The following is a 10823-nucleotide window of genomic DNA, read 5'->3' on the forward strand; positions in this document are numbered from 1 at the left end:
TAAAATGCGAAAGTACAGAGGCTTTATTTAATAAGATAAATTGTTTAACCAAATCCCACCCCTAATTTTAAATATATAACCTTGAGCTTTTTTATGTATATGTGTTGTATGTGTTGTTGAATGAAAAACAGCTAAGAAACTAAAATATGGAACTAAAGGACAGAAGCTAAGATGGAGAGAACATCCATCACTGTGACACTCTCGTGTTTTCTGAGCTTTAGCAGGCTCAATAAACTAGAAGCTAGAGAAAAATACATTAAATTTGTTAATATTGTTATTATAGTTATTGTTTTATCATTCATTTACTTCATCTCAGCCATAAAGGTTGTAATGTTGACATTTTAGACATGGTTAAATAAAGATGACATTTTTAGAATAAACCTAATTCAGATCAGCGACACAAAATTAGATAAAGTAAAGAACATAAATGATGACGATAAAAATATGTCAACAGGTAATTAAAGGAACATACGATTTAACATTAAATCAGATTATACAAGAAAAGAGAGCAGCTGGACATTAAGGTGGTGTTTCTAAACTAACCAGTTACAGGATTCTGGGCTAAATCCCACAGGTGTCCTCTGAGGTATGTACTGAAATGTCTACCTGCCCATTTGGGTTGTAGGTCCCCAAGAATAAACAAGCTCTCATATTTTGATGGTTTTAACGATTTATGAGCAGCTCAGATAATCTCTTTTTTGACCCTCTTGGTCCGTGTTTTTCTCTGTCAGCCTGTGAGTCTGCCTCCATATTTATCTTTCTGTCATGTCCTACCATCTCCAACTTTGCCTTACGTGACTGGAGCTCATATCAGGCAGAATAATTTATGGTCACTATGAATAAGAGATGCTGTAGAGTTTCCAATGATTCAAGTCTGATATGAAAACAGTCTGAAATATTTGGACAGAGGAGAAACGGCTGATCAGTGTCAGGCAGTAGGTTGTTGGCAAACATGTGTCAGAGAAACCAGCTGTCAGGAAAACCCAGGAGAACAAAGGGGAATAGGGAGTGGAGACTGGGAAAAGGGAAGGATAGGACAGGAAAAAGTAAGCAAAGTGGAAAGAGAAGAATATGTACAGTGATGTGGTTGTTGAGGCTCCTGTCTCACGTAAAAACCTGGTTCTAGATCAAATATTGTCAGAGCAGGTCATCTGTACAGAGATAGTTATTCATTCTTCAAAAAACATTCATGTTGGGTTGCCTGTTGACTCTAGAATGAGAGCAGAAGTAAGAGGGCTTGTTTTATGTGCTGTACACTAACCCAGTACAATAAGAACCATAAAACAGGAGCAAGATAAAAAAACATTAAATAAAGATTTAAATGGATAAAAAGAAGACCAGATATCAAAGTAAAAAAAAAAGTAATAAAATCCAATAAAACCAAGTCTGACTCTGAAAACTTGAGTAAACACATGACCATTATCTGACCAAGAAACACAATAAAGTTCATGATTTCAAGAAGAAAAGGCCAGTTGATAAAAGTGTGTTTTAAGCAATACTTGAAGGACTGCAGGGATTGTGCCTGCTTCACAAACAAAGGTAACACATTCCAGAGGTTGGGGGCCACCACAGCTATCTGTCTAGAGACCGCAAGGCCCGCGAGAGGGCGTATATAAGGATCAGTGCAGGGAAGTACAAAGGTGCAGTGCCCTGTAGGGGCCTATATACATGCAGCAATATCTTGAACCTAATCCAGTACACTTCTGGGAGCCAGTGAAGCCGATCCAACACGGGAGTGATGTTGTCCCTCATTAGAGTCAGTTAGAAAATGTGCAACAGCTTTCTGAACAAGTTGAAGGTGGGCAATTGCACCCAAACTCACCTCAGGATACACAACATTGCAATAGTCGATTATTGCACCACAAATAAGTGAGTGATGACAAAACGGAGAAAGAAAGAAATTATATTCAAACATAGACATTCTTTGTCTCGCACTTCTTAAATATAAATATAAAGATTATTGTATGTTAAAGATATTCTAGAAATGTGTGAGTTTTTTTTACAGTTGTAAACTGTTCTTTGAGCCATGCTATCGTTCTTTTTTAAAACACAGAAACGGTTTCGTTACCTGTTTTTTCGCTACGTTTCGCCTGCGGCTGCAAACTTCCTCAGAGCTGACGCTGATGGTGGCGCGTCACTTCCTTCTCCGTTTATCTGCGGGCAGCAGAGGACGTTGTCACCCTCTACTGCCCGCTCTCCCTACTCCGACGATGCAGTCCCATGCGCGGTCCAACGTGTAAACTCCACCGTCCCTGTTCATGGTCCCACATCCACGTCTCCTTATCTCGATTGCTTCCTTTATCCATCTTTTGTATTTCTGTTGTTCGGTGTTTATGGTCCTTGTGTTGTCCCAGTCCATTATATGGTTTTCTCTTATGCAGTGATCTGTTACGGCTGACTTCTTTATTGTGCTTTCAGCTTCTTCTTTTGCTGCTCTTGTGTGTTTTCAACTTGCCTCTTTCTCGCATTCCTATGTTCTATTGTTCGTGTGTTGAGTTGGCGTCTGGTTTCTCCTATGTATGTTTTATTGCAGAGTTTGCATGGGATTTCGTAAATGACTCCACATTTAAGTCTGGCTGATATTTTGTCTTTTGGGTGCACTAGTCTGTTTATAACTGTTGTGTATGGTTTTGTCGGTGTGTTTATGTTGTGTTTTTTCATCGTTGCTCTTATTTTTTCTGTTATGTTATTATGTTTGTTCGGTGATATAATGTTCTGATTACTGACATTTTGTGTATGGTGGGGTGTTCTGATGTCCATAATAGATATTGGTCTGTGTGTGATGGTTTCCTGTATGTGTTCATCTCACATGACGTCACATCTCTGTTCACAAAAACACCAACCCAAAAAACCATAGACATAGTAGTTAAAAGAATCAGACGGGACAAGACTTTACACAAAAGAACAAACCTCACAGCAGATGACATAGCACAACTGACAGGACTGGTAGCTAACTCCACTTACTTCACATACGACAACACAATATACAAACAACTGGAAGGCTTCGCCATGGGTAACCCATTATCAGCCACCCTGTGCCAGTTTTTCATGGAAGACCTAGAACAAAAAGCCATAGCCACCGCCCCCCCAGACTGCAAAATAAAACTATGGAAACGCTACATAGACGACATACTGGAAATCATACCAAAAGGACAAACAGAAACACTAACACAACACTTGAACAACGTTGACGACACAGGCAGCATAAAATTCACTTATGAGTCAGAAACAGAAGGCAGCATAGCTTTTATGGACATGAAAATAACCAGGCAGACCGATGAAAATAACCAGGCAGACCGACGGGACCCTAAACATAAACACATACAGGAAACCAACACACATAGACCAATATCTATTATGGACATCAGACCATCCCACCATACACAAAATGTCAGTAATCAGAACATTATATCACCGAACAAACATGGTAACAGAAGAAAGAGACTGTAAACAAGAGGACAAACACATACAACACGCTTTAAAGACCTGCAGATACCCGACATGGGCAATAAACAAAGGAAAACAACAAACAACAACAGAAAGAAAAGAACAACCAAAGCAAAGAACCAGAAACCCAGAAAGACAAGAACCAAAACCAGTGATAACCCTACCATACATCAGAGGCATAACAGAAAAAATAAGAGCAACAATGAAAAAACACAACATAAACACACCAACAAAACCATACACAACAGTTAGAAACAGACTAGTACACCCAAAAGACAAAATATCAGCTGGACTTAAATGTGGAGTCATTTACGAAATCCCATGCAAACTCTGCGATAAAACATACGTAGGAGAAACCGGATGCCAACTCAACACACGAACAATAGAACATAGAAAGGAGTGCGAGAAAGAAACAAGTCGAAAACACACAAGAGCAGCAAAAGAAGAAGCAGAAAGCACAATAAAAAACTCAGCCGTAACAGATCACTGCATAAGAGAAAACCATATAATGGACTGGGACAACACAAGGATCACAAACACCGAACAACAAAAATACAAAAGATGGATTAAGGAAGCAATCGAGATAAAGAGACGTGGATGTGGGACCATGAACAGGGACGATGGAGTTTACACGTTGGACCGCGCATGGGACTGCATCGTCGGAGAGCGGGCAGTAGAGGGCGACAACATCCTCTGCTGCCCACAGATAAACGAAGAAGGAAGTGACGCGCCACCATCAGCGTCAGCCTGAGGAAGTCTGCAGCCGCAAACGAAACGTAGCGAAAAAACAGGTAACGAACCCATTTCTGTGTTTTAAAAAAGAACGATAGCATGGAATTAGAAACAAGACACAGCAAGAACACAACTAAGATGTTCTTTGAGCCTTTCTGAAGTATATGAACATTTTTGGGAGGGCTCACAATGACCTAGGATCGGGTGATGGGGGTGGGGATTGTGGACAGTGTGGATGAACAAGGGACAAAGTGACAAACAAAAAGGACAACTACAGGCTATGGATTTTTCGGGATACTCCCAGCACATCCTGAAATCTGATGGTGCTCCAACATTACCCTTTATGATTTTCTACTCGACCAACAAAAGGAGATAGCTGCGTAGGGTTGCCAACTCCCTGAAAAATAAGGGACATCTTGCGGGCAGGGCCGGCCTCCCCGATTGCTTTCACCCTTCCCAGCGCGGTGATTTTTTTCCACAAAAATAAACAAAAATGAACAAGAGTCTGCTTCTAGACCTGCAGAAAGAGAAAGAGCAGAAAAAAATGGGACACACAACAATACATCAGGATCTAGCTATCACTGCGTCAACGTGATGATGAAATACAAAATCAACATTGTTTAACTGAACAATCACACGATAATAAACCATAGTGCATTTAGTGGCAATGACAGCCTTAAGACCTGTGTTGAACGTGCCCAAGCCCCTACTTTTGAGAGCACTATGTGAGCACCTGTGTGCGTACACGCGCTTGTTTATGTAAGGTTTCTCTATAGGAGCATCCAACAGAGAGTGTGAGGGACCACAGATCCGCCCCCCCCAAAGATGTGTAGGAGACGGGGGGAGCTCCAAGTCCCAGAGATCCAGGTGCTGCCCCAAAACACAGGAACCCCATGGAGACTGCAACCAGAAAGGCCCCCGCCCCCCTCGAGAGGCACAGAGGATCGCCCCGGGGGGCCACAACCAGCAGCCGGCAGAGTCCCGGGAGATATCAGCGGCAAGCCCACAGGCCCGCCCGCAGCCTCCCACTCCCTAGCCAGCCGAGCCCGGGACCCAGCGACCCGGGACCCAGGGGCGACCACCCCCGCCGGGGACCCAGCAGAGCCCAGGGACCCAGACCCCACCAGGCAGCCACCGGGATTGACCAGGCAGGCGCCAAAGATCTTAAACCCCCTGACCCGGGAGCCACGGACACTCAGGCAGACCAAGGCACCACACCCCACACCAGGTGTGGCAGGGGGAGGGGAGATGGAAGATCTATATCCTCAAAAGAAGTCCCAGGAGAGAGGAGGAGTCAAAGGCCCCACCTGACATATACAGTCATACACAGACACAGTCACACGCTCCCTCCCTCATGCTCACACATACACATACAACCCAAGACTTACAAAAATGCACGCCGGACACCCACTCATGCTCCCCATACACACCCTATTCACTCTGGTCACAGGCCTAATCTACAAGATATGGGCCAAGGCCACTCATGCTCTGTGCTCTTATCTAAACTGTTGCTTCCTCAGACAGCACAAGAAAGAAGAAAGAAGACCAAGAACTCTGTTAAATAATAATTAAATGACTTTGTTACTCCAAATAATCATGTGAAGCTCAATGTTCAATCAATCTGTGAAATAAGAATATTAATTACTTGATATTATAATCCTATGATAGTATATAATAAGTAATACAACTTTAAATATTTACACTAGACTGATCACACGTAATGCTAAAGTCACGTGACACATTTCCTTTTTCTGATCCAATCAGAACCTTCCAGATCTAAGAAGAGGCATGGTTTTGTTGGTGCTTGTATAATCCCTTTTTGTTGGCAAATTCTGATTCAACAGTAAATCAAAACATCCAAATTATAAAACTGTGCCCCACGTCATCTCAACTTCAGTTCAAAGCGTTATAGAGAAGTTATCGGAGTGGCCAATCCGTAACTTTCCTCTTAAAGCCGAAAGAACCTAACGACAAGCTGGATTAAATCTGTTGCATGTTCCACCTGCTGCAACGGTTCCTTCAGAATAAAAGCTGAACCATCATGACCCCTTCAGGGTCTCGCTGATGCCAATAAACTGCCGTGACCTGGGAGTAACTCAAGACTGGAAGGGTCAGCAACCGCTGCATATCTACAGGCCTCGGTTCCAGACAAGGTCCAAGCTGGACCTCAACACCTCCTGATCTAAACGGGGACTTCCGTTGGGGTACGTAGACCGACAGACGGCGTCTCGATGTGTGTTATAATCTCCAAACCAAAGCTTAGAGCGAAACACCCTTTCACTCCCACTCAGAACTAATAGTCTCTCTGAATTTGCTGGTTCTGAACATATTTCACACACGCACCATCCTCAGTCTTACTCCACCTTAGTTACATCATACACATCGTGTTTAAAGTTAGTCTTGTTTAAATTGTTTAGAAATGAATCTTTTAACTTTCTAAACCTGATTCTCTTTCTTGGAGTTGATACGAAGTGTTGCTCAATCCCTGCAATAAAAAGTTCTGATCATCTGGTTAAAGTAATATTCAAAGATCCACCAAATTGATTTCATATTTCCTATGGAATCCCACATTTTACGGGTCATTACTTAAGATGTAACTAACAAATCGTTACACCTGTTATGCTTTACTTTTTAGAATATAAATAACTCTCTCTTAAAAAAAACTCCGTTCTGCTTAACGTAAAATTGTATAAATTAATAGAAAACAACAGAAAGAGCAACTCTGTAACAGTGCACATTTAGTGCAATTAGAAAAGTGCAAACAGAAAGTCTGTGGAGAAGCTGTAGACATATTTGTACCTCAAAGGCCTTGACTGTAGCCTACAGCTGAAGTAAAGAAAGAAGTCCAAACTCATGAACTCAAAAGCTCAATGCTACATTATGTGAAAACAGACTATTTTCTCCATTTGTATTTCTTTTAAGATCTTGCTCCATTTAAGAGTTGTTTGTCTTTCAGTACTGCAGAGTAAAACTCTGAGCAAGACATGTCATAATTTAGTGTGACAGTGAGCTCATATCTAATTAATTCAGTAGAACATTTGTTCCGCACATCAGTCCACTTATTCTTCAAGAGAGAGAAAATCCTCTCTGCAAACTCAGTGGAAGATGGGATGCTGAGTACAAAGGATACAACAGGCTGGATGTTGGGGAGGTCAGCTGCCTGAAGAATTTCCATCCACTTCTCTGCTGTTCCCTTGGATATATATATATATATATATATATATATATATATATATATATATATATATATATATATATATATATATATATATATATACATACTACTGTATAGCTACACTTCTGGTCAAATGCCACAGATATTCATTGCACATGCCCAATATGAACCTTTTTTGTTGTTTGAAAAGCAGTAGGTAGAAGTATACACTTAGTCTACCCCCTCAGTTTTACCTCTCATTCATTTTAATTTTCTTTTAGTTTTAAATTATCCAAACAACATATAAACCAAGACTTGGCAACATCAAAGCTAAACACCCAAGTTGAAAAGTAAACAAAAAAGAAAAACAAACAAAAAAAAAAAAGAAACAGACAACAAAAAAATTTTATAAACAAGCCCCAACACAGTTTTTTTTTCATGTAAATACCTTCACCTTAACCAGAGGGTTAAAAAAAGCAAGGTTTACGTACCATATCTGCTTCTGCCGTGGCCTTGTGGATGACAAACTGATCAAGGGTTCCCCGAGCTTTCACGTCCTTTATGTTTTTCATGTGGCTACTACTAGAAGCATGTTGCTTGAGGTCAGTCAGTCCACCATGGCCTAGGGATGCACCGATCAGGTTTTTTGCTGCCGATCACTGATACCGATATCAAAGAATGCTGATCACCGATACCGATCACCGATACCGATCACGTGGATTGGCCAGAAATTTTCTGCAACATTATAATAAGTGCTACAAAGTACATAATCTGGGAATAAAGGAAATGTAACCTAATCTAAAATGGTTTGTATTAGGGTTGTCACGGTGTGAAAATTTAACCTCACGGTTATTGTGACCAAAATTATCACGGTTTTCGGTATTATCGCGGTATTTTTTTTTAAACGTGCTACATTTTCACACAATTAAATAAACCCTGTATGTCAGGAAATATTGTCCTCAGTTTGTGTCTAAATTTTGCCTAAAATGTGTTATTTTGTAATTATTAAATTCAATTCAAGTTTATTTATATAGCGCCAAATCACGACAAGACTCGTCTCAAGGCACTTCACATAATAAACATTCCAATTCACAGTTCATTAAGCCAATCAGAAATAATGTTTCCTATATAAGGAACCCAGCAAATTGCATCAAGTCACTGACTAGTGTCAGTGACTTTACAGCAATCAACATATTATCCAACAATTATGTTGTTTATTTGTTTACATTTTTCCCCTTTAGTCTTTAAAATACCAATATTTGCCCATAACTTCTTATTTTATGTCTGTTTGATGTCATCATTTTAAAAATATTAGATCAGACGATACTCAGTACTCAAGTAGCCTTCTAATCAGATACTTTTTTACCCTTACTTGAGTAATAAACCCTATATCAGGAAAATATTGTCCTCGGTTTGTGTCCTTCCAGTGAGCTTTGCAGATGTGGGAAAATGTCATCAGGCAGTAATCATTGTTAAATTCATAATTATTCTCGGAGAGAGACCAACTCTTTGCAGATTAAGGGTGTTATGTTGAGTGGATTGGAGATGATGGACCATGTATGGTGGAGAGTTCCAGGAGGCAGGAATGCAGGCACGGATAAAGTAAAAATGGGTTTAATGACAGGATACGGCAGGAACGAGAACAACACGACAAACAACAATGATCTGACCAAGACTGGCACAAGGAGGGAGGTATAAATACACAGGGAAATCAGGAACACATGGGCAGGTTAACAAGGGACAGGTGAGAACAATAAGGGCTAATCAGGGCAGGAGAAGAACACAGTCAGGAAGGCAGGGGCAGATCGTGACAAAGGGAAAATGTCATCAGGCAGTAATCATTGTTAAATTCATAATTATTCTCGGAGAGAGACCAACTCTTATCTGCCCCTGGGAGCCCCGTAATGCATAGCGTCATTTCAATATGGCGGTGTCCGCGACTCGGTTTATATGCAGGTAGCGGCGCTGCGGCTGCTTTATATAGCGACTCGTTGCATTCTCCCTCAACCCAAATCCTCGGATCACGCATTTTAGCTAAAACGCTAACGTTAGCTTGCCTTGCGTTGACTGTAGAGTTGTGGGTGATGGTCACGCAGATGTGTCATGAGATTTGAAGCATCTCCATCTCCTCCTTTGGCCATTATTTCAGCTTTAGCTTCAAGAAAGTTTTGGTTGTAAACATCAAAGCACGCATGTGCCGCCGGCAACTTCAGCAGATGATACGGTGGCTGGTAAGGGTCACCGCGCCTACACCGCAGCCACGGTAAACCCACCGAGATTATATAGTGTTTTTAAAACAAGACGGTTATTATTATTGTCAACTTTTTTTTACCGGGGTTTACCGCTACACCGGTTACCGTGACAACTCTACCTGATCGGTCTGCTTTGATCTATTTTGAAAACTCAGATCAAAACCGATAGGGGCGCTATCGGCTGATTGGGATCAAATGCCGATCCATCGGTGCATCCCTACCATAGCCTATGGAAAAACTGCGCAGGCACACAGTGCAGTGCGCTTTATAGGTGTTATCACGCACTTTTTCCAGCCAGGAATTTTCCTTTTCCCATTCCTTCCTGTATTTTTGAAGCCTTTTTTTCTTCTCTCTCGGAGGGGTACTGTCGTCCGAGACTTGTATAGCAGTGTCGGTGTTTGTTTCCCTGTTGGCCATGCTGTTTGCTGTCATCTGTTTTCTTCGGGTATCTTCTCCCCAAGCAACCATTCCTCGACCAATTAAATAAGCGGTAATCTGTATTGTCATATTCATGTGTAAGTGTGCGGTCAGCTCATAGGTCACAGAGCAGGCGAAGGGCTCGCTTTCAAACAAAGCGTTAATTCCAATAATAGACTACAGACTACTTTTGATTCTCACTATATTACGGGACAAAGTGTGTCCCTTTTGAGCTCAATACGGGACGTGTACTTTTGTTTCTAAATACGGGACGATTCTGTTTTTCAAGGGATGTTTGGCAACCCTAATTAGCTGTAGCTTTGGCTAGTGTTGGCAGTAGTTTAGCCCTAGAGTTATTCTGCTGTTAACATTACCATGACCAATGTTTATATATTGTAGATGTTGAAGTGGGTTGGGACATGCTAATTTAAGGGTGTGTCTTGCTTATGACGTGCTAAACCAGCTGATCTCCATACGAGACATTTGTTAGTGTCCATTACATTACTAATATACATCAAAAAGCAGGTCAGAGATGATGCAGGCTTCCTGGTAAGCTACATTAGACACTCCCACGCTGCCTATATTCAACAATTCAAATGTGTTTTTAATTTAATTGCAGAAGATTTAGTGTGTTAAAAAATTAACGCATTTAATCGCAGCTTGCGTTCTATTCGATGCAGAACTTTTGTCAGTGCACAATTTTCTGATCGACAGATTACAGTGATGCACATGTCAGGGCGAGGAAATACCAATGGAACTCTCAGTTGAAAGCTCGTTGTTAGGGCCATTAGAAGGAAATTTTAATTAAAAAAAACTACCCG

Source organism: Nothobranchius furzeri, chromosome 14, assembly GCF_043380555.1.
Source record: "Nothobranchius furzeri strain GRZ-AD chromosome 14, NfurGRZ-RIMD1, whole genome shotgun sequence".
Classification (NCBI taxonomy): Eukaryota; Metazoa; Chordata; class Actinopteri; order Cyprinodontiformes; family Nothobranchiidae; genus Nothobranchius; species Nothobranchius furzeri.